Below are 23,457 nucleotides of genomic sequence, written 5' to 3'. Positions count from 1 at the left end.
GGATACATCCCAGTTTGAGTTGAGTATTGGTTATGCCACAAAGTAGCACAGCTGAGCATCCTGGCAAGTGATACACTCAGAAAAGGCCCATAAAACTGCCAGCTGTGTCTCTCCTCTGCAGGCCAGCAGTATCCCAAACCAACAAAGGGCTGGGGCAGGAGGAGATAAGAACTCAACATGTATCATGCTAAGCAACTATACTAGATAGAGAAAGGGTGAGGGAAGACAGCAGGAGAGGACATGTCATATCAAACATCTATGGCATTAAGCATCATTGTGAGAACTATGCCTCTTGAAGAACACAGGAGTTTAGTCTAGCTTTTAATTTAGATTGTAGCTTCCTGTTGTTTTCTATGGAAATAAACACAATGCTTTGCAAATTGGCTCTCTGGTGCTTTGTCATCTCCAGACGGTGGCTGTTAATGGGGATAGTGGCTCCCCATTCATCCGATACATAATCGGCAGGCAGTAGGAAGAGATAGCACAGGGAGAAGTTATCATCACTGACAGCTGGCATGAGTTAGAGAGCAGCTATCCTGTGGCAAAAAAAACTACTCTCATTTGTGGACAGTGGAGCCTGTCTGCCTGAGGAGAGGTGAACCTTGCATTTGAAAGGAAAGACAAAAAAAGAGTTGAGCATCTCCTATCTGGTTCAGGGTGCAAATGGCATCTTTCCTATGAAAGTGGTTGACAACATGTAGGAAGTCTCTCTCTCTCCCCCTCCTCTCCCTCTCCCTCTCTCCCCCTCCCTTTCAGGCATGCAGTATCACTGTGAGGTCACAATGGTCAGTCTCTCTCCTTCAGGTGGGCAGTATCAGCGTGAGGTCATAATGGCCGGTCTCTCTCTTTCTCTCTGAGGCAGACAGAAGCAGGAGGCATAATCTCCCTTTCTTTTATTGAGGTGGGTGCTAGCAATATAGTCACTAGTGTCTCTGTCACTGGAATAGGCTGCAGTGTGTAGGCAGAGAGAGGAAAAGAGGGAAGTTGGCAGGTGGGCAGCTTAGCTACTGCAGGACTTCTGCTAAAAGACAATTACTTCATGAGGGCCTGGCACAAAAGAGACAGATTATAGTTATTTTACCTTGTTTACTTAATCTGTTCATTACATTTATATTCTGCCTCTCCTCCAAGGAGGCTTCTGCTTTTTTTTATCCTCACAACCACTCAAGAGATAGACTGGGCTGAGATTTACGTAAGGCTGGTTGCTTTAAGGTCGCCACCCAGTTCCTTTTCATGTCTAAGGGAGGATTTAGGTCTTTCCAGTCCAACACTCTTAACAAGGACACCAGACAGAAATTATGGACGTAGACACAGGATTGTTGCCATTATCCAGATACAGCAGGGTGACAGCTTACAGATCCAGCCCAGGTTTGTCATAGTTTGACAAGCTGGCAGGCTGCAAGCAGGCAGAAGAATAGCAGGCCCTTGGCATGCCAGCCCGGGGAGAGAGAGGTTTCAGATTTCAGCATGTGCCTGGAGGACAGATTAGACAGGAGAGAGGAAGAGGAAGAGACCAGGTAGTGGAAGGTACCGTAGTTGTATCAGCAATCAAAGACTGAAAAGAGGGAGACTGGAAGGAACAGCTACCATTTCCTCAGGAAGAGTGGAAAGCAGAGAGAGAGAGAGAAAAGGTGCCACTCAGAGCAAGCCCGCCGCTGGTAAACCAGGCCAAATGGGTTTCATAAGAAGCTTCTCTCCCCAGGTATAGTATTATTATTATTATTATTATTATTATTATTATTATTATTATTATTATTATTATTATTACAAACCCATGTGACTTTCCCCCCTTAATTAGACGTAAGCCCAAATGGAAGATGTTTTCCAACCCTTTCACCTCTGCAAAAGGGGCAAAGCTGCCATTTCCTAGCATCCCAGAGATGAATGGAGTAATCCAGAGCCTACAATGCATCCATGTTCTGTATAAAACCTTTGTGTGTGTTATTTCCAAAGACTGAGTGCATTATTTGAGAAAACCTGATCCCCTCAATTAAGAACGACATGCTTTTAATTATACTTAGTGAGGCACAAAATGCTTTAATCTTGGTTTAAGGAAGCTTTTTATGATAATGTGTTAAAACTACTAAGTTCAGATATGTATTTTCAATGTACAGAGTTCTGTAATACAGCACACATTTTTAAACTGATATAGGTTTCATATTAATGGGGCCATCAGTGTCCTTTCCTTTCCATCCACCAGACTCGCAGGGCGGAGAGAAAAGGTTGTTCTTAAAACCAACAAAAAGCTTTTTTTTCTAAAAAAAAAAAGAGGGGGGAGCAAAGATACAGAAAGGCTTTGACGTTTCTGTTCAATACTAATGCCCTTGAAACACAATTGATTTTCCTCTTCAAGCTTGCCAAACCATCTAAATCATCTTTGTTTCCTTGGGCCCGTAACAAAACTCAGGGCAAGCTGAAAAAGTTCTGTGAATCTGATCGCCTTGTCTCCAGCGGCTCACCCCAATGTAGCAATTAGCCTGCCACCTTTAGCTTCCCCCCAGCTTTCCAAACAATGCCACCTACTGAATTGGTTCCAAGCACATCAGGCACTTAAGCTACACAATAGGTATTTTTCTGCCCCCACCCCTGGAAAGAAATCAGCTAACTCTTTGAAAAGTATAATTATCTGCCATTAGCAGAAGAAAGGGGTTAAGACTGCTGTTCATGAAGGCTTTCCCAAAGTCTCTCACCACCACCTTGATTTAAAAAAAAAAACTGAGGGAGAGAAAGATCACACACACGCAGACTCATACAGCATGCCACTTCTCTGTGTAATACCTTTTTAACAGTGTTCAGGGGAGAAATGCTTTTCTAGGATTACAGCCATTAAATACACCCCTTGTTTTATATCTCCAAACAGTAGCAGTCAACCATTCCTGCATAGTGCACCATTGTATTTCACCGAATACCATGCTGGCATGCAATTCAAAAGCAAGGAGGAAATCTAAACCTTTTCCTGTTTTGTTTCCACCACCCTCTAGAGTTTTCAGTTACGGCAGACAAGAGTCTAGAGAAATTAAAGTCATACTTGCAGTCAGTAGGGAAACTTTAAAAAAAAACAACCACCAAATACTCATCCCATTCTGGCAAGAACCACCATCCATATCTAGAGGAAATGGCATCTTTGCTGTCATCTGGGCACACCCTCTGATTATCTGTTTTGCAGTGATTAAACTGGCATTTTCTCACTTGCATTTTTATTTTTTATTTTATTTTTCATTTCCCATCCACTATCGTTTTCACACAAGCCATTCATATCAGGCACCAAGGAAATACATCTGATTAAAGGCCACATCTGATCTTTAAACATGTGTGTGCATGGAGTTTTTCTTTCTTTATCATATGCCTTATCTACGCTGCATAAACATGCTGGACTTCTACTACCATCTGCTTCCTCTAAAATGTTTATCTTTCTAAATATGAAAAAAAAGTGAGTCACCCATGAGAAATATACCACCCACCATGGATTAGAGTTGTTGGGGTTTTTTCCCCTGAGTCAGGTTTTCAGCTTTCTTTGCTATCACATTTTCAGGCATTTTTCAGAAATCATATTCAACTCCTTCCCTGACCACTGTTGGGTTTTTTCAGCTTAATCTGTTTTTTTCTACCCTAGAAGGAGATAGACACAGATAATCTGCATATTTTCAACTGTAGGTGGGAAAACATTTGGGGAGAGGGGATTTTGAATGCACAAAACAGCTCCCCCACACACACTTGCCAATCCTGTGCTCATCTTGAAACTATTGATGTCTTGGATCATTCTTTGTCTAGCTCCTCCCTCTTGACCCTACCGCCTTGGGTGACCCTCCTGGGAGTACGAGACTCCCTGCGGTTTCGCTCACAAGGATCATAGCAGCTTGCAAACCCACTCACCACGACAAGGTGATGATCCAGCGAGTGAATCCAAGAAGTCCTCAACTGCAGAATAGGCAGAAGATAACAAGTGGTATGTTACAATGGCTGTGAAGGCAGATGAAGACTGAGCCAGATAAGAATCTACCAGCGTCATGATACTCATGCCATCGGAATAGAGTGGAATGTGGAAACTATCAAGGCATCTCTTTATTAACTATATCCATATACAAGGCTACTCTTCTTGAATCCCCAAATGGTTTTTGACCTTCTAGGGGAACAGTGGACATGATTTTCACTGCTCAACAGCTTCAAGAAAAATGCAGAGAGTAAAACCAATCCCTGCATATGGTGTTTATTGACCTGGATAAGGCCTTTGACACTGTAAATTGTAATGGGGTCATTCCACATCAAATCAACACAAAAAACAAGGGTTTCATCACCCATCATCTTGGATTTGGATGAAACTTGGTGTACACCCTTCCCTTATGGTTGAAAGAAATGGTTTTAATTTTATAGCACTTCAAAGTTTCATGAAATCTGCGTTGTCTGTCCCTCTTGAGACCCTCGACACATGTACATTTTCTTCCCTCCATAACCAATGATCAGATCTCTCTGAAATTTTACACAGAGCTCAATAAGAGGATGAGGATTTCAGGAAAGAATACACCACTACTCAAAATATTTTATAAATGCCTAAAAAAATTATAAATGTATTTTTTTGCTGGAAAAAACTAGGTTTAGACAACCTCTATTTTCAGCATGTGGGCATGATGGAACTCATAGTTTTTGATGTTGAAAATTATTGCAAAGACATGCATTTTTCAACAAAGAATGACATTTATGGGGTTTTTATTCCTTGTAACAAAAAAATATGTTTTTTGGACATCATGGGGGGAAAATGGCTACTGGGTACAACTTTCCTACAATCCATAGCTATAACAGAAAAAATTAATGAAACAAAGTTGTTCATCATAAAAATTAGCATAATATTGGTCATTATAAGTTTTTTTTTAAAGTAAAGTACATACTTGTTTTAATTTGGGGATATTTGACTTTGAAGTTATGAAAACTTGGTATCGGGAAGCGACCCCATTGAATTTTCACAATGGGTTTCCACAGATCGAACACACTTGATCAAAACCACTTCAACACTAGATGAGTACATTGATAACAGACAAAATAGAAAATTTGATTCCTCAAATGATTCTTGCACTTTGTATCCTGTGGTAGTGCATTATAAAAGTCCTGACGGAGAGATGATCTCATCCATTTTTTCCCCTAGGTTATCTATACATTCTGTTACAATACAAGTGTGTTTAGAATCCTGCTAATATTTGACCCATTTACAATAATTTTGTTATAAACGTTTCCCATTCTTTTTAAAATTTCTTGTCTTCTTGGTTTCTGAGCTTCCCGGTTAATTTTGCCATTTTGGCATAGTCCATCAACTTGGTTTGCCATTCTTCTCTAGTCTGGGTTGTTTCTTTCTTCCATCTCTGGGATAATTTTAAAAACTTGTACCCTGCTGCCTCTTACTTTTTCTTTAAAGTACAAAGCCCCCAATGTTGCAACCTTTCCACATACAGAAGTTGCTCCATCCCCTTGATCATTAAGACTGCCATTTTCTGAACCTTTTCCAACTCTACAATAACGTTTTTGAAGTGAGGAACAATGAGTTTCATAGATGAGTGGGAATTTGAACCTGGATGTCCCTAGTCCTGGTCTATAACTCTGACCACAGCAGCTCTCATATCCTGAACCCTTACTCCAGTGCAAGTTTTCCTCCAAACTGGACAGCTGCTCTTCCTGCTTGCAAGCCCATCAACTCCCATGTTGGCAGGGGGTGGGATCAGGAAACCTACGCATCATTGCCAAATCTACAGAAGACTGGACCAAGCATGCTCAGAAGAGAGCACTGTGAGATTCAGAGTGCTTAATGGCTATAAGGGCCAGTTTTTGGCAGCCATTCCCTCTACTAAGGAGGTAGGGCAACTAGAGGATTAGCATGTTTTATTTCAACAACTATTAAGGCAGTTATAATACATATGATTCCTTGTAAACCTTTTACAATTGCTTTAGTTATTAAGCTCTCAGAAATTCAGCTGAAATTCAGTTCTTCTACAATCTGAAGGTGCAAAAGTTAAGTCCAAGATTAAGTTTTTCTTATCCACAACTCCCAAGGACATGCCAGAATTTCTAGTATGGATAATCAGCAGTCTGCCTGAAGGTAGAAGTTCATTGTTCATTTACTTGGTTATTGGAAATTCAGGCTATAAAGGAGAAATTGCAACTCAGCCAAAGTAAATTTATGCACTGAAAAGTTATGCTCTTAGAAGTACTGAAAGCCCATTGTTGGTTGACGCAAAAATATTAATCACCCATAAATTTCAAAATATACCAAAAGGATAGGCAATATGAAATTTCTAAGCTCATCCAAATATTATTATGAAAGTGATGCTAAAAAACAATGAACAATGACACCTTGGATAAAGCAATGAGGTAAAGATCTTTGCCATGGGAAATGACTAATTAATTTAAGAATGTACTGTATTTAGGTTTCAGAAAATGGTAACAAGCACTTTAAGATTCCGTAAGAAAGTCAGCTGCTGAGACAAAAGCTTTCCAGCATGAATTATTTCCTGTATCATCCACACCACTTTTCTTGTTAATAATACATTTCAAATCAGCATCTCTATATTAAAAACAAAACAAAACACCTTTGCTCACCACATTGGGTTACATGAGAAAAACTGCTACCACAATCAAAGCTATCTTCTGAAAACTTATTTACTTTTGGCAATCAGTCAGAAATATTTTCTTTTATAATTACTTTTACTTATTTTAATTATCCCTTCCCATTCCCTATCCCTTTTGTGTCTTGTTTTTGTTAGATTGGAACAAAACAACAAACAAACAAACACTGGCAGGGACTTTATTTTGGATTTAATTTGTGCAGCGCCTATCACATTATTAGGCATTTAATACTGGCTTGGATCCAAAGAACTCTGAGCCAGACAATGGGACTTTCCCACCCCCTTGCTACTGCCATCTCTCACACCCTGCAAGCTGCTTCTGTAGGGTTCCTGTATCCTCAGAATAGCATGTGATCCAGCACAGGGAGGAGGACTGAAGACAAACACCCTCTTTCTCTTGTGCAGGTGGAAGTGTCCCTCTTCTCACACAGGAAATATTTGCATCCCAGCCAAAATAGTACATTAGTATAAATGTTGCAGTATAAATGCTCTGCCTAGATTTCAACTTCAACTGAGTTGGGAAGCTTCCCCAAGCTTGGTCATGAGTTCTTCTGAGTTGTGCTCTGTAGGCTAAGCTGCCTGGGGGACATTTTCACCCTTCTAATGTGAAGCAGAGCCATTTTCAAGGGATTCCATCGAATAAACACGGGGAAATGGAGGTGATTATTAGCAAGAATGAAAGTGGAAACAGCCCAAAAGTTCAAAGCAACCCATAGAAGAGAAGATAGTACAATGGGTTTAATCGGAAGTCAACTTTATTTTCTCTTAATTCTCTTCTTTTCTTTTTTCTTCTTTCTTCTTTTTGTTCTGTAAATTAGTCATAGATAAAAGTAATGATTGATGATGTATATAATGTATAGTTGTGTATTGTTGTATTCTGTAGTATATTATGGTGTGATGTGGGATGTTGTGTAATAATAATGGCTTTAACCCCCAATTTCCAACACACACAAAAATAAAATGATGCCATTCTAGGACAGCCCAAGCTGGTGTGAGGCCAATTATACTAGAGAGCATTTTTAACAATCTGGGCTGTGCAGAGGCATTGCATTAAGGCAACTTCATGACAGTGCAAAGGCCAATGGATCCCAATCACTGAGTACATGCAATAGGACCACTTGAAAATACTGTAACAGTACTTTGGAAAGCGAGATCAGTTCATTAATTAGTACAGGGAAGGAAACCATTTTTCTGCATTACGTTATACTGGGTAAACATGAAAACAGCCATATGGCAGGTTGCTCATCCATCCAACATATCTCTAGAGTTTGCAATTATCCCTAATGCAATATGCTAATTTCTATCTATCTCATCTCATGTTACACCTAGCTGTTTATATCCTGAATGATCGGCTGCCGTGATTCTCCACTGGGACACTGTGGGACACTGACTAGAAGGAGGAATGGACAACAGAAAGATTCCCAATTAACCATTAGCATGTTATCTGTGGTCCTTAGGACAGCCAGAGGTGAGATACACAATTTGTATTCCCTACACTTCAGCTAACTGAACATACAAGGAAGCCAGGAGTGCCTCTGATTAGTATGGGCAACTATCAGTCAGAGTGCATAGAAATGAGATGCTAGTCTAACTAGTAACATTTTTTTAAAAAAAATTACCCACAGCAAGACCACACTTTCGTATGCACAATGTTGTCACCCCGAAGGCTGCAGAAAAAGAAATAAAAGATGATCCAATATCCCTGCCTTGTGCAGAAAAGAGAAAAACAGCTTTAAAAAATGAAACAGAAAACAAAATCAAATTGTTAATTTGCTAGCTTGCCCTGGGTCTGAGTTACATATCTGAAGAGCAGGGTTGGTATTACAGCCACTAAAGCTGCAGGAGGTTTGCTACACCTGATCAAGACAGACTCCCTCAATCGCATGTTGTGAGGACTCCTGTGGCTGAGAACAAGGAAGTTCTTGGCAGGTCATGGTTTGGAACCTGTTCAGACAGGGATGGTAGTCTAGAGGTGGTTGATGGAGGCAGAGGATGTCAAGAGGTTGAGGAGTGGACACTGATTGAGGAAGCAACTCCCAAATTGTCAATGTTCTTTTGATAAGATTGATCCCAATAGCAAACCCTTTTGAACCAATGAGAAAATAGCCTATCCCTTTGATTCTAACCCACCTGCCTAGAGACACAATTCCAAAACCCTGACACCTAGCAAACTCGGAGACCCTTATAATAATTATAATCAAAATGCACATTGGAGAAGAAGCTCAGGCCTGAATTCATAGCAATGGAGAAACTGTCCATGCCTCACACATACATGGGCTTCCATGACTTTTGACATGTTTCTACTAAGAATCCAGTCAACAAATCTTGTCCATTTTGGCACAGAGCAGGGGTTTTCCATCTCAGCTGCTTTTGAGCTGTGCTGCACCATTTATCATGCAGATTGTTAAATACTTAAAGCCTTGAATTATGCAATGTTTAGTGTAAGCAGTTTTACTGACGCAATTCTCTGCTTGCATGCCATTAAACTGCATCAAACAAGAACTAACTTTTTGTTCCTCCCAAAGCCTAAGGCTGTGCTGCATCAAGTCCAACTGAAAACAAACAGGAGAAACAGCTCCTCTCTCCGGATGCCCATGGAATGATCTCCACCCAACTTTCTAGATTTTGGAAAATCTAGATCTTGGGGTCCAAACAGACTGATCTGGTCTCCAGAATAGTGCCAATGCTTTAACAATCATTTTGATTTAAACATTTTGCACATCAATGAAATTACAGTGCACAAAATTATATTGACGTAATAATATCGAGATTTTATTATTATATTCAGTATATATATATATATATATATATATATATATATATATATAGGCAGAGTGATTTAATTAATACATAGAACATCAGAATACACAGACCACACAGGAGAAAAGTGTTCTGCATTTTCCTCTTATAATTCATTTTGGAATGTATACAGGTTTCCAAACTGAAGTTTTAGTTAAATCAGGCAGATACAACTTTAGTTTGGAGTAACGCTGTTTCAGCTGTCAATCATGCTTTTCCTTGCATAACAAGCAAAACTATTGGGAAAGTCTACATAAGTTTACAAGGATGAAAAGCAGTAAGCTCAATGTGTACGAGAAAGCAGCAAAGACAGAAACTACTCCAACACAAATGACTTTGAAAACCGCCTTTGATTTTCATCTATGAAATTGGAGCCTAAATATATATTATAATTATGTACTGAAGAAAATCACATAAATACTGAAACATCTGCCAAGCACACAGTGTTTCTAGTTTGACTGACAACAGTAGTGCTTAATTGCTCACATCAGTACTGTACATAAAGAGTTTGGAAAGCAAAACTAGGCCAAGTAACTATTTTACTGTAACAGTACAGTATTTTACTGTAACTATTTTACTGTAACAATAAAATAGACAAAGGTATCATCGCTGAGTGTGTGCATGTGTGCGAGAGTGAAGGAACTATCCATATCATACACTCAAATAATGAATATGGGACAAGGTGTTTAAAAAAAAAAAAGCCTGCCCCAGCACATTAAGACACACCCCAGTATCATCCATATTGGTAGATGTTGTCAATGTGGCCCCATGTTGCAAGTTAAACATTAACAATGCCCTTCCAGAGTAGATCTAAACGGCTGATCTCACGGCTTGATTCCACAGCCAAAACATTATATATGACCTATAAATACTGAAGACTATGCCAACATATTTAAAGCTTCCAAAGTTTCAGTTGATAACAAAATTTTAGAACTGAAATCCAGGCATTTGGGGCATTAATTTTATGTGGGTCTGTAATTTACTTTCCCAGCTTGCATATTTTTAAATGTTGTGTGGTGTGTGTGTGTGTGTGTGTGTGTGTGTGTGTGTGTATTGCAGTGCCGTTTTAGTGTGCCCCACCCTAGGTTCTTTGTGAAAGTGGTTTTAAATAAATAAACTCTGTGCTTTGTTGCTTGTCTTCATCCCAGAAGCATGTAAGGACAGCCAGCAGAGCAGCTGATAAGACTCAGGCATAAGGTCCCTGACTTTACAGTGCTGATTGGGTGTATGGGTTCCAGGAATAAAGTAAGGAATGATCCTCAGATAATTCCAAATCTTCATCATGAGTCTTTTAGCACTTGTGCTCCAGCTGTCAACACAGCTGTTTCATGCTCCTCAACTCCTTAGTAAATCAAGGAATGGTGTGGATCCTACTGAGAGGACATGGGTGTCTTGGAGTCTTTAAGACCAGGGTTTCCCAAACCTGGGTTTCCAGCTGCTTTGGACTACAACTCCCATCATTCCTAACTAGCATGATCAGTGTTCAGGGATGATGGGAATCGTAGTCCAGCTGGAAACCCAAGTTTGGGAAACCCTGCTTCAGTCTGGTGCTTAGGCCATCTCAACATTCCAGAGTGGCCAGAGCCACAGCATGAATGCCACTCACATCCGTGAAACAAATCCCCTAGAAGGAGTCAGAAGCCATCAGGGTCCATACGTCTCCCAGATCAATTTAATGGGGTCTTTACTCCTGCAGCGATCAAGGACAGCACATAGCCCAAACCCGGTGAGGAAGTCCATTAAAAGAGTCTGAGTACAGGCTTTTCCAATTACAGCTTACCTTCCACCTATCCAATACATAAAATCCAAATCACCAAGCAGAATTCTATGATCTAAGATATTGTTTTAAAACAAGCTCCTTCCATCATGGAGGCCATGAAATCCCAAGCTGCACCAATAAGTGGACTTGTAGCTCAGCCACTAAACTGCACTAGCTCACCTTTCAGAAGACCGCAGTTGTGAGATGGGGTTCTGTTTTTAAGAAGACCTGGCACCAAAGTAATCTAAACTCTAGGTAACCCTGTGGAATTTGGCCTGGATTGATAAAACTCCCCACCAAGTTATCCCTAGCTCTGCTAATATGACTACACACAGTAGAATTTATTGTTGTATTATTAGCTGTCTACCAATCAAGGGTTCTGTTGGCTTGGAGTTATTCCAAATCCAAATCTTTATTACGGTCATAGACCAGTATATTCTGGAGTTATTAGAGATGGAAATATTTGCACTGTGAGGTTGCAATCCTATTACTTTACTTTATTTATTATTTATACCCCACCCATCTGGCTGGGTTTCCCTGGCCACTCTGGGCAGCTTGCAACAAATAACAAAATACATTAAAATATCACAGATTAAAAACTTCCCTAAACAGGGCTGCCTTTAGGTGTTTTCTAAATGTCAGGTAGTTGTTTATCTCCTTGACCTCCGATGGGAGGGCGTTCCACAGGGCGGGCACCACCACCGAGAAGGCCCTCTGCCTGGTTCCCTGTAGCTTTGCTTCTCGCAGTGAGGGAACCGCCAGAAGGCCCTCAGCGCTGGATCTCAGTGTCCGGGCTAAACAATGGGGGTGGAGACGCTCCTTCAGGTATACAGGACCAAGGCCATTTAGGGCTTTAAAGGTCAGCACCAACACTTTGAATTGTGCTCGGAAACGTACTGGGAGCCAATGTAGGTCTCTTAGGACCGGTGTTATGTGGTCTTGGTGGCCACTCCCCCCCCACCACTTTCTGAACACAGCCCACACAGTGAACACAGTGAGGTTTATTTCTGACTAAACATGCATGGGATGGTGCTATTAATAGGATCCTGCTATCCAGAGTTGTTGGATGAACTTTTAAAGACAGATTTCTTTTTCCTTTGTGCTATCTTAATAATCTGCTTAAGGCCTGCCTGTTTTAGTTCATTCTAGACAACGTGGCCTTCATGAGCAGGATAATTCAATTTTTTAAAATGTATTTATTGCCGCTGTCTCCATGCAGAGAAGTCTTCATTAAGTGAAGAAGAAAACATTACATAAAAATTTTACCGTTTGAACATGAGAATGTAGTTCCTCTGCAGAGAATAATTTTGGCTTTTCCACAAGTGCAAATCATTTACTTTTACTTACATTCTTGTGATGAGACACATTCCTGTCAGCAGGCAAGGTAATGGTTCTATTTCCCCCTCATTTATAGTACCGGTAGCTTCTTTTAGGAAGAACTTACAGTTTAACAGTGATGGTAATGATAAGCTGTTCTTGCTAACACTGCATGAGTAATTATTCTTTTAGTAGAATATTCCACTGCTAAGAAAGAAGTGTTATCTAACTCATTAGGGCAGTGGTTTTCAACCAGTGTGCCGTGGTACCCTGGGGTGCCTTGAATGCACTGGGACGCAGGTGGCGCTGTGGGTTAAACCACAGAGCCTAGGGCTTGCTGATCAGAAGGTCGGCAGTTCGAATCCCTGCGACGGGGTGAGCTCCTGTTGCTCGGTCCCAGCTCCTGCCAACCTAGCAGTTCGAAAGCACGTCAAAGTGCAAGTAGATAAATAGGTACCGCTCCAAGCAGGAAGGTAAACGGCATTTCCATGTGCTGCTCTGGTTTGCCAGAAGCGGCTTTGTCATGCTGGCCACATGACCTGGAAGCTGTACGCTGGCTCCCTCGGCCAATAATGCGAGATGAGCGCCGCAACTCCAGAGTCGGTCACGACTGGACCTAATGGTCAGGGGTCCTTTACCTTTACCTTTCAACCAGTGTGCCGTGGCACCCTGGGGTGCCTTGAATGATGGTCAGGGGTGCCACGGGCAACACTGTCCGTCCCTCCCTCCCTCCCTTCCTTTCCCTCCCTCCTCTGATGCCCTTTCATGTCTCTGCCTTCCAAAGTCTTGCACAGCTGTTTATTGCAGCAGCCCTGGCTATAAGCTCCACAGGTGAATGCTGCCTCTGTGAGGCACCTCTCTTTGAGGCGGTGGGGGTCAGCCCAGAGATGGGGCAACAGCAGCAGCTTGTCCAGAGGACTCCCAAGGAGAGGAGAGGAGAGGAGAGGAGAGGAGAGGGAGGGAGGGGAGGCTGAGGGAACACTTATTGTTTCTGTGCTGGCCAAGTCTTATCATATGCACTACCATTCTATGAATTTATTTATTTAGATCTCTTACAACAATAAAACATACAATTATAAAACAAAACAGTTAACAGCCATAAAACCAGAAAAGAGGGGGGGGACACAATTTAAAAAACAATTCTCCTTATAATTTAACTTAACTTCTTTTTTCCTGCTCAGTCTCAGTCAATTGATGCAGGAAATGAAATTATTTGAGCCACTACATCTAGCTCAGACCCTGGCTCCTTCACAGACTCCCAAGAAGCATTTAAAAGGCACTTTTGTGATTGCTGTAACATAACCCTTGGCCCTGCAATGGCAATCTTAACAACCAGCCACTCCGATGTGCCTGAGGCCAGTTAGCAGAATGGAGCCATTAGCCAACATCTCCAATTCTCACTACAAACAGGAAATTTGACTACAATAGGCAATTGTTCAAAGTAGTGTGTGTCTCCAGCATTTACCGCATTTGTGTGTTGTTGTGAAACAGCAGCTTTCAACAAACTCTTAACTGGCAATAAGACACTGTAAACATTGCCACGCCAAAGGGGGGGAAAGGACTCTGTTGATAACTTCCCTTCAACAGCTGCCAATGTCTTTAAACCTCCAACTTCAGCAAGAGCACATCCAATTATAGCCAAGCTGTATTTGTTTTACCTTACCGGTAGAAGCAGAAATGCCACCTGAAAACCCCTTTAAAACTAAATACAGGGCAGCTTGACATCAGATTAATTCATGACAATCATATTCCCACTTATCTGCAGGCCAAAATGATCTATCCCAGACAAGACTGATTCTCAGGTGCAGGGAAGAATCCAGTATCAAGCAGTGGGTCTCTGGCATTCAGCCGTGTCCACAGTTCAGCAAATATTTACATCTGTGCTGTCCCTTTCCATGGTTATTTCATCCAGCAGCAGCTGAACTGCAAACGAGATCCCAATTTTTCACAGGCTAAGACAAGATCTTCAAACTACAATTACAACAGAATTAGGCCCAAGCATTTACCGGAAATTACATATCCCCTGTGCTGTAAGTACAGTTTTAATGGTAGATCGGGCCAGCAGCCATGAGGAATAATCAAGTTAAGCATTCTCTTGTTTCTAAGCAAAGCATTAAAATATTAAACAAGTTGAGTATTTGCATCACAAAGGAGCCATTCCAAACAATGAAGCACTACTAGTACACAGGACAAACTGAGAAGCCTAGAATAACTGAGGCTGTGATGTCTAGACGACTAATGTTAGATTAACTGATTAAAAGCCTTTTAACTAGTTGTTAAAAAAACATTAAAACATTTTTTTAAAAAAACTGGAGTTTTTAAATGCACGTACTTACAAAAATCACAAGTGGCAGACACCATCTTAGAAGAGGCATTCATGCTTTTCACACACAATCACGGGATGTAATACCTCTTCTTTGAGGGTATCTGCTATGACTTGTTCTCAATCAGGTGAGAACCCTACAATGAACAACTGGCAATAATTTCCTCAGCATTAGTGCCCTAATGGTCCGCTTCATGAGCACCAACTGAAAATTGGATTACAGAGCAGTTCCTGAGGAAACTTAGCTTCTGCTTGAATGGATCAAGCAAAAGCACCATATGTCATTTGACAGGTAATGGGTTCATGTTTTCCTTTGACTACACGGCACTGCACTTTTCTCTTTCAGTAAGACTCTGCTTACTTGGTTTCTCAGCTGCTGAACAGCAGTCGCACAAGAGCTCAACTGAAAGATTGTCAGCCACTCCTTCAAATGACACACACTGATTATCATCTCCCCCCCCCTTCCCGCCTGTCATACCACTCTAAACTGTAAGCTCCCATCTGCATTATACATTTGAAGAAATATCATACACTTTTAAACAGCCATGGTTCCCCCCCCCAAGGTACTGTATCTTGGGAACTGTAGTTTGTTAAGAGTGTTGAGAGTTTCTCAGAGATCCCCATTCCCCTCACAGAGCTACAACTCCCAGAGTTGTTGAACAATCAGTGCCTCTCCCTAGACTGTGATATTTGGCACCCCAAGTGATACATCATCATCTGCGGAGGTGACATCATCTGTCAGTGAAGAGCTTTCCCCTTCAGGACAGGCATCTGGGGACAAATCCAATGGTGAGCCAGTGTGGTATAGTGGTTAAGAGCAGTAGACTTGTAATCTGGTGAACCGGGTTCGCGTCCCTGCTCCTCCACATGCAGCTGCTGGGTGACCTTGGGCTAGTCACACTTCTCTGAAGTCTCTCAGCCTCACTCACCTCAAAGAGTATTTGTTGTGGGGGGGGGGAGGGAAAGGAGATTGTTAGCTGCTTTGAGACTCCTTGGGGCAGTGATAAAGTGGCATATCAAATCCAAACTCTTCTTCTTCTTCTTCTTCTTCTTCTTCTTCTTCTTCTTCTTCTTCTTCTTCTTCTTCTTCTTCTTCTTCTTCTTCTTCTTCTTCTTCTGTCAGCTCTGCCTCTATCTCCAATGGACCAGAGGTGACAGCACTGGTGTGAGAAGATCATGTGCCAATTGCTAGATCAACATCTTAGCTAAACCTAGCCATGCGTCCTATTCCTCTGCCATTATTCACCTGCTTGTAACCTGTAGCCCACACTGTACTAACTTCATTACTGAAACTTTCAAAACTTCCAGACCTGGTAACCTTTTGATTTCCGAGTTGGGGAGCCAGGACATCAATGGGTAAAAACTAGACAGCCTTCTCTCCATTATCATAGTGATGTGTTCCCTACCTCCGACAACAATACATTTTAATACAGTATACTCAACAACGTCAATGACTTTCTTTACTTTTCAGAATTTACTCAAAGTAAGGAATGCAGAAGTCCATTGTTCAGTATAAAGGAAGGAAATGAAGGTGAGGTTATTTTAAGCACAAAATGCACAATACTCATTTTCGTAAGTTATTGTCTATGTGGGCTTTTTGTATTAAGCGAAGATCATTACTTTATTAGAAAGACAAATGAGAACACTGAATCTCGCTTCTTTAAATGTGAATAGCAAATGGCAAATACACTGACAATGAAAGATGAGTTCTGGCTGGAGGAGGGGGCGGGGGGGGGCATATTCACATTGTTTTATTTGCTTCACTGAATATTCTTAAATAGCCCAATGCAGCCTAAGTTCAGCATGCTCAAGACCCAATATTTCTTTTGGGAAAGTTAAGCATATGAATAAGATCAGGCAGCAACTTTGCAAAGTAGCAATGAGTCCTTGGAAACCGCCTCACTTTGAACACTGGGAGCATCTCTGCTTTTTATTGAGTTTGTAAGAAAAGCAAAACATTTCTGGAACATGGAGTTCAGTGTTTACCACCACAAGTGAGAAGCCATTAAGAAAGTAAACGTTGGAACATTATACTGTCCATTTTAAAACATATAAAACTAGTTTATGCTGGGGCAGATCATGTAGTTCAGCACTGTCTATTACTCTCACTGGCATGCACTCTCCAAGGTCTCAGACAGAAACCTTTCTATACTCACCTAGCAGAAATGACTTCAGTTTCAGAAGCTGGAGACAGAAATTGGCTTGGTTCATCTGCATGCAAAGCAGTTGCTTAATCACTTAGCTATGGCACCTCCGTATCTTTTTTTTAAAACAGCTCTTTTTCACCTTCCCTTAAATTCCCTTTCCTAGAGTTACTAGCAGAGTCTTCCTTTAGTTTTCTCCCACCTCTTTTATATTTTAAGCTCTGTGACCATCATTCCAGGTACAGCCAATCTATCTAGTTCATCATGTGTGGCGAAGCCCACAGCTGGCACGTAACACAAAATGACTGACCCAATATATACATTCTTTCACTTGCATACCCATGTTTTATAAACCCCATTTAACCTTACACTTCCCCAAGATTCCTTCAAAACCTAAGATTGCCCTTTGTTCACTCTCCATATGTCATCCCTAAGTGACTTCCTCAAACCTTGCTCATGCTACGTGAGCAACAAATCTTCCTCTTCATAGAGAAGGCTATGCCAAGAAAGCAAGAACTTTGAACTCTTTCCCTCACTAGTTTCATAGAACTTTGGCTTTATTATTTCTGGCTTCAGAAGTTCATTTGTTAGTCTATGCTGTTTATACTGAGTGCATTTCAGGGTTCTGTGTTTAGCTTCTGCACACTTGTTTGGTTTCCTTTGGTAATTTACATGGAAGAGTAAGATAGAAATACAAACATGCTGTTGAAAATTTTCACCAAAAACAACCAGCACTATCTTTGGGTCTCAGACCTTTCCCTTCCATCCAATCTTGTAACTGTCTAATTTTCAATTTGCATGTTTCATTGCTCCCCATCCTTCCTCATGGTCTTTAAGGTGCTACTGAAGGATTTTTTTTATTTTGCTTCGACTCAGACCAACACGGCTACCTACCTGTAACATCTCTCCTTAGTTTCACTATCCACTGACAACACCATCAACTCTGTTCACCTGGCCTCAAACCTTGGCTTTAGGACTCCTACATCTCCTTTGCACCCCACATCCAGTTCACTGTAACATCATGTTCCCTTGCTATGCACAACACTGCAAAAAGGCAGCCCGTCTTCCCTTCCCTTCATTGGCTTCCCCTTCCCACAACTTAGTCCATTCACCTCCTGCCACCAAAGTTCACCCCTCTCATCACTCAGACTACATGGCAGTTGCCTACAAACACAACCTGGCAATGAGCCCAACAAGATCTGCCTGCTCCCAGACAGACTGCGTAAGAGGCCACATTTTAGGCTTGAGTAAAACAGGTTCCTAGGTGCTATTTATACGGATCAGCCTAGGCACCACTGAGCAACAATGCTGTCATTGAACACTGCACTTTTCTCTATGAAAAGTAGAGAGTTAGTTTCAAAATATATATATTATACATCATCCTGATATTAACACAGCAAGACAGTCTTGATAGCACAGGTAGTATTTTTGGCTTCAGGACACCAAGCATCACAGAAGGACTATTGAGCATGCAAGCCTAGTGCCCAGAAGCTGTCACTGTACGGAAATGAAGAGTGGGGGGGGGGGAGATACCACATCCTTTCCTCAGCTGTTAGAACAGGAAAGAAAACTGGAGCGCCGTAAGGATTTTACAATTGGTTCTTAAGTTACACAAACAAGACATTTGGAAGGTAATTTCCTTGGCTGAAGGCTTCCATTTTTCCTCCTCACCCAAAACAAAAACCTTATTAAGCAGTTTCCATTGGAAAGACAAGCTTTTGCCTGTGAAATGGGGCTCTTGTTTTGCATCCAGGACAGGGCTGCTGTTGAAAACTAAGAAAAGCAGAGGTTCCTGATGCAGCTTCTCATGCACAGCACATGTGAAATCTCTTACTGCCTCTGAGCACTCTCCAAGGGCCCTGTTGTCTTGGTAAAGTACTGTATGCCAAACCTCAGCATAAGTATTCAGCAACAGATCAAGAACAAACTGTCCTTACAGAAAAAAATGCATCTCCAGCCATTTTTGATGCAGAATGAGGAGCCATACATCCGCCCGCATAAGTGACTGCTTGTACTATCCTATTGCTCAAAGCATCGTCTTGTTAAAGCATCTGAACCTGCACCAATTATATACTTCAGTGCTTGTTTTACTTTTACCCTTTTTAACTAGTTTTTTTTTAAGAGAGAGAGAGAGAGAGAGAGAGAGAGAGAGAGAGAGAGAGAGAGAGAGAGAGAGAATGATGGATGCCCCCAGGACTTTCCTTGCACACTTACTGCAGCAAAGCAGTTCCTCAGTTTACCCTCTGGTTTGAAACCTCAAAGATGTAAAGTATGCTTAACCCCTTTCTACCCCAACCCATGCCTTGGAATAAATAATGCTTGCACTCTGGTTTCTTTTCCATCTCTCTTTCCTTTGTGTTTCCTTTTCTTTCTCACCAACTCTCCAAGCAAATTGCCCACCCTGCTTCAGACAAAGTGTTAGTTATGTTTGGACTCTCTTCTCTAACCCCATTTGCCCTTCTGCAAGTTTATCTGGCATCCATCGTCCTCCCATTTCCTTATTTCATCTCATCTCCATCCTCTGCAGCATTCCAATATCACAAATAGTTCCTTCCTACCCAGTCCTCTCCGATCCCCTGCTTTCTTTAGATTAAACCCACTAATTCCCAGTCCGGTCTGAATGCTGTCTAAGGACTCTATCTTTGTAATTATTTACAAAGATAGACTTATTTGGTTACTTTAAATGCTGCCTTATATTCCCATTGCTAATTCCCCTTAGAATTGCTATGGCACACCATGGCTATGGGTTAAAAAATACATGGGGCAGGTATGTGTGCCACAGGTACACAAGAACACATGGTAACGACAGAGAAAGGCTGAAGATCCCAAAACATTTTCCCCCGTTGCATTTGCAATTTCAGGGCCTTATGCCATACAAAGTTATTTCTGCTCTCCATAGGATTAAACAAATCACTTTTGCTACTATTACCGTGTCGATCACTGCTGCTGTTCCCTCACCGGCTTTTTTCTCCTGTCAGAGAAATAACTCCTTGTAGCTTTTCAGTCACTAGGAGAAAATATGCCACTGAGACTTTTATCCTCTCCCAATTTGGGCATTTGTAGCTTGACGGAACAGAAAAACTATAGTTCAAACAAGCTGGCAGGTTCCTTTCCCTAACTGCTGTGCGCTAAAATGTAACACATCACTGGATGCCCATTTAACTCCCTTGAAACTTCTCGAAATCCATTCTTCTAGCAGCAGAAAGTCCAAGTCTGATTGCAATACTTACCTTACCATACATGTGTAATCCATGGGGGGTTAAATGCACAAACCAAAAGAACAGCATCCATGCCATGCTTCAGCACATTCCTTTATTTTTTTAAGAATCCTTTTTGAATAGCTTAGCATATATTTCCACCTTCTCTAAATCACTCCCTAGACAGTGGTGCTGGGGTTTGTACCGTGCTGTCCTGCCTTCATGAAATGAGCTCAGTGCTTTATTCAAAGCGCTCCCAGGGGAACATATGAACTTATCAGTCTGCCTTTTACTGAGCCAAAGCCATTTGTTCATCTTGCCCAGCACTGCCTGCTCTGACTAAACAATGACTATCTGAACTCTTAGCCGGAGACCTTTCCCAGCCCTCTCCAATACCTTTGCTATCTGGAGGTGCCAGGAATTGATCTTGAATCCTTCTGCATGCTAAGCATGTGCTTTACCACTGAGCTACCTTTGATTCAGTCACATGCCTAACGAAAGTAACTTGGCTTCACCTTCGTAGAATCAAAGAGTTGGAAGTTACCCCCAAGGATCATCTAGTCCAACCCCCGCATTATAGGAATCTCAACTAGATCATCCATGACAGGTGGCCATCCAACCTCTGCTTAAAAACCACAGCCTCCCAAGGAAGTCTATTCCCCTGTCAAACAGCTCTTACAGCTTTTTCCGTACATTTAGTCGGAATCTTTTTTCCTCTAACTTGAAGCCATTGGTTCATGTCCTAACCTCCAGAGCAGGAGAAAACAAGCTTGCTCCAAACTTGATTAGGTTATTTCTCTGAATGCAACTTTGCTGTCCTTTGACTTATTTGTTCCTTCCCTGTGTTCTCAAAAGATATCAGCCTCTTAGCCTGTGCCTTGACAAATACATATTTGTTTCTACAGTAAGACGAGCACTTTCCCCTTCTCCCAGTTAAATCACTGGGTAGGAAGCCTCTGTGATTTATCTCACATCACCTTCATTTTAATATGAAAACTTCTTAATATTTTGTCACCCAGGCATGAAACACACTGCATCTCTAGCTGCCTCACTATTTTAATCCTTTAAATAAGGCCAGAACTGGTAGATTGGACAGCAGTAATCATCTTGTCTTCTATTGTACCATACTAGCTTAACAGTGCAATTTCAAGGAATCATTTCATTTGCATTCAAGAATATAATATGATGGTTTGTGGAGCGAGAGGGGAAAGAACTTGGGTGGGACCCAAAATTCAATTTTTCTCAAAGTACAACGGGTCGGTGGGAGCTGGGAGTAGGCCATGTTTGTCCAGACCTCTGGCAAACCACCTAAAACCTCACCTGCATATCAACATTATTAACTGGAACACCTGGGAGATGAAGGGGATTTAACATTGCTACCACTTCCCAGCACATCACCATGACCTCAGAGTCAAGCAATGAGTAGGACACAGAGTTAGTCTCTTCAGGCAACTGAGCTTTGTCTTTGAGAAAGGAGGAGGAAATGCATGGTCTTACTTACTAGAGTCCCAAGTCAATATTCAGCAGGAGGAAGCATCCTACTCAATTTGGAACTAACTTGGTGGGGTAGATTGAATGTAGGAAGGCAAAGCATGAGAGCAGGCAATGAATTTTCTCCTGCCAATGTACGAGCAGTGATGCCTATAATCTCAAATTAGATTTTCGTTTTTCGAAACATGGGCCAGCTTATACATTCATATCAACAAGTCTGAAACCAGCAGCTCAGTTCTGGCATTGCCTTGTTGTTTGATAACAGCCGATTCAGAAAATATATGAAGCTTTCTCCTTTCAGTTTTCGAACTGCAATCAAAGCATGAAGTGGCTGTCCTCAAACTTACAACAGCTGAACATCAAACTCCCATGTCATTAGCAAACTTTTTAAAAAAAACTTTAAAGGACCAAGTTCTTCTTCTTTCTTTTTCTTTTTACTTCAGGGTGTACATCATCTAAGGAACTCCAACCAAACTTCTCATTTTCATCAGAAAATTCAGAGGCAGACTGCAAAATAAATTATGCCTGCTTCTACCCTCAAGTTTTGATCAGTTTGCTCCTGAATGAAATATCTCCCCAAGTGAAGTCTTTCAGTATTCATGAATGTAATGTACATTTCAAGTTGTGTCTTGCATGATAATCAAATTGAGACCTGGGAGCTGGGACGTTTTCCCCTTGTTAATGCTATTAGGATGCTTCTCATAGTAAGCACACATCTTCAAATCCAAAAAGGGATTATAGGCATTACGAGAGAGAGAGAGAGAGAGAGAGAGAGAGAGAGAGAGAGAGAGAGAGAGAGAGAGAGAGAGAGAGAGAGAGATTCAATAAGATCTGTCCAATCTGTCTAACCAAGTTTAACTAATTGATGTCAGTAGCCAAAAAACAAATGTTGCAGGAATTCTGGACATCAATAGGCCATCAGATGGAAGCTAACATTGCTAACTACATGTGATATTTACTTCGTAGCTCACTTTCAGTTTTCTTTCCCACAGAAAACTCACAGGATAAGAGGAAGACCACAAAGGCAGGGAAACTGTGGATTTTCAATGCCCGAGGTCTCTTGAAAATGAATGCCAAGTGTTTCAAGCATGGCAAGCTGATGATTACCCACCCCTGCCCACAATCTAGGGACCTATACAGTCCTAGTTTGAAGAGATGTTCTCTGTTTTGTTAACATTCAGGTCATAAATGTGTGTCCAGTAAACTACTTTGCTCTGCTTCCTTGTTTGATCAGCTTGCCCAAGAGAATCCCACTCTATTGTCACACTTAAGGTTTGTGGTATTGTGTACATTGTAGAACTTAAGCCATTAGCAGTCCAGTTGTGCAGCAGGTTTAATGGCATTCAAGTGTTTAGCTAACACCTGCCAATACTTCACAACGTTTGGTTCACTGTTCACCAAAAAGGGGCTGCAAACCTATGTTACTTGGCTGTCCTTGTTTCTTCCAAGGACAAACTTCCTTCATGCTGTGGAGAAACCCACATTAAGATGCACAGCCTCACTTGGCTTCTATTCACAAAGTCCTGTGTTGGCTGCGAAGATGAATTTAAGAATGTTTTTATTTACGTTCCTGGGCATGAATGCATGTAGTTCAGAACAAGCTGATATTTTCAGGTCATTCAGTAAAGGATGGGTCATTAGCTTGCATTTTCCTGAACATTTCCTCGTTGTTTTTGCAACCAGTTACAAATGAGCCTTTTAAAGGGATAGGCATATCGGGAAGGCAACTGATTTACCAATAGGAATTGCTTAGACTACCAAAGAAAAAAATTAAACTAGTCAGCTATTAGTATTTGGTCTTTCTCACTTTCTCCTGCCC

General features: G+C 41.4%; 1 protein-coding gene and 1 long non-coding RNA gene across 4 annotated transcripts in view; one reads left to right on the top strand and one right to left on the bottom strand.

Moving 5' to 3' along the window:
- Positions 1 to 23,457, bottom strand: part of PLCB1 (phospholipase C beta 1) — a 426,994-nt gene that overhangs the window by 271,395 nt on the left and 132,142 nt on the right. The window lies entirely within an intron of this gene.
- Positions 1,469 to 22,845, top strand: LOC148686163 (uncharacterized). The gene is made up of 4 exons (XR_015948849.1): positions 1,469 to 1,702; positions 7,938 to 8,076; positions 16,278 to 16,337; positions 22,631 to 22,845. It is a non-coding gene; the product is annotated as an uncharacterized LOC148686163 (long non-coding RNA).

The sequence above is a fragment of the Zootoca vivipara genome, chromosome 3 (assembly GCF_965207765.1).
Source record: "Zootoca vivipara chromosome 3, rZooViv2.hap1.1, whole genome shotgun sequence".
In the NCBI taxonomy this organism is placed as follows: domain Eukaryota; kingdom Metazoa; phylum Chordata; class Lepidosauria; order Squamata; family Lacertidae; genus Zootoca; species Zootoca vivipara.
Note: the sequence above shows the minus strand (reverse complement) of the source record. Positions and strands in the feature narration are given on the sequence as shown.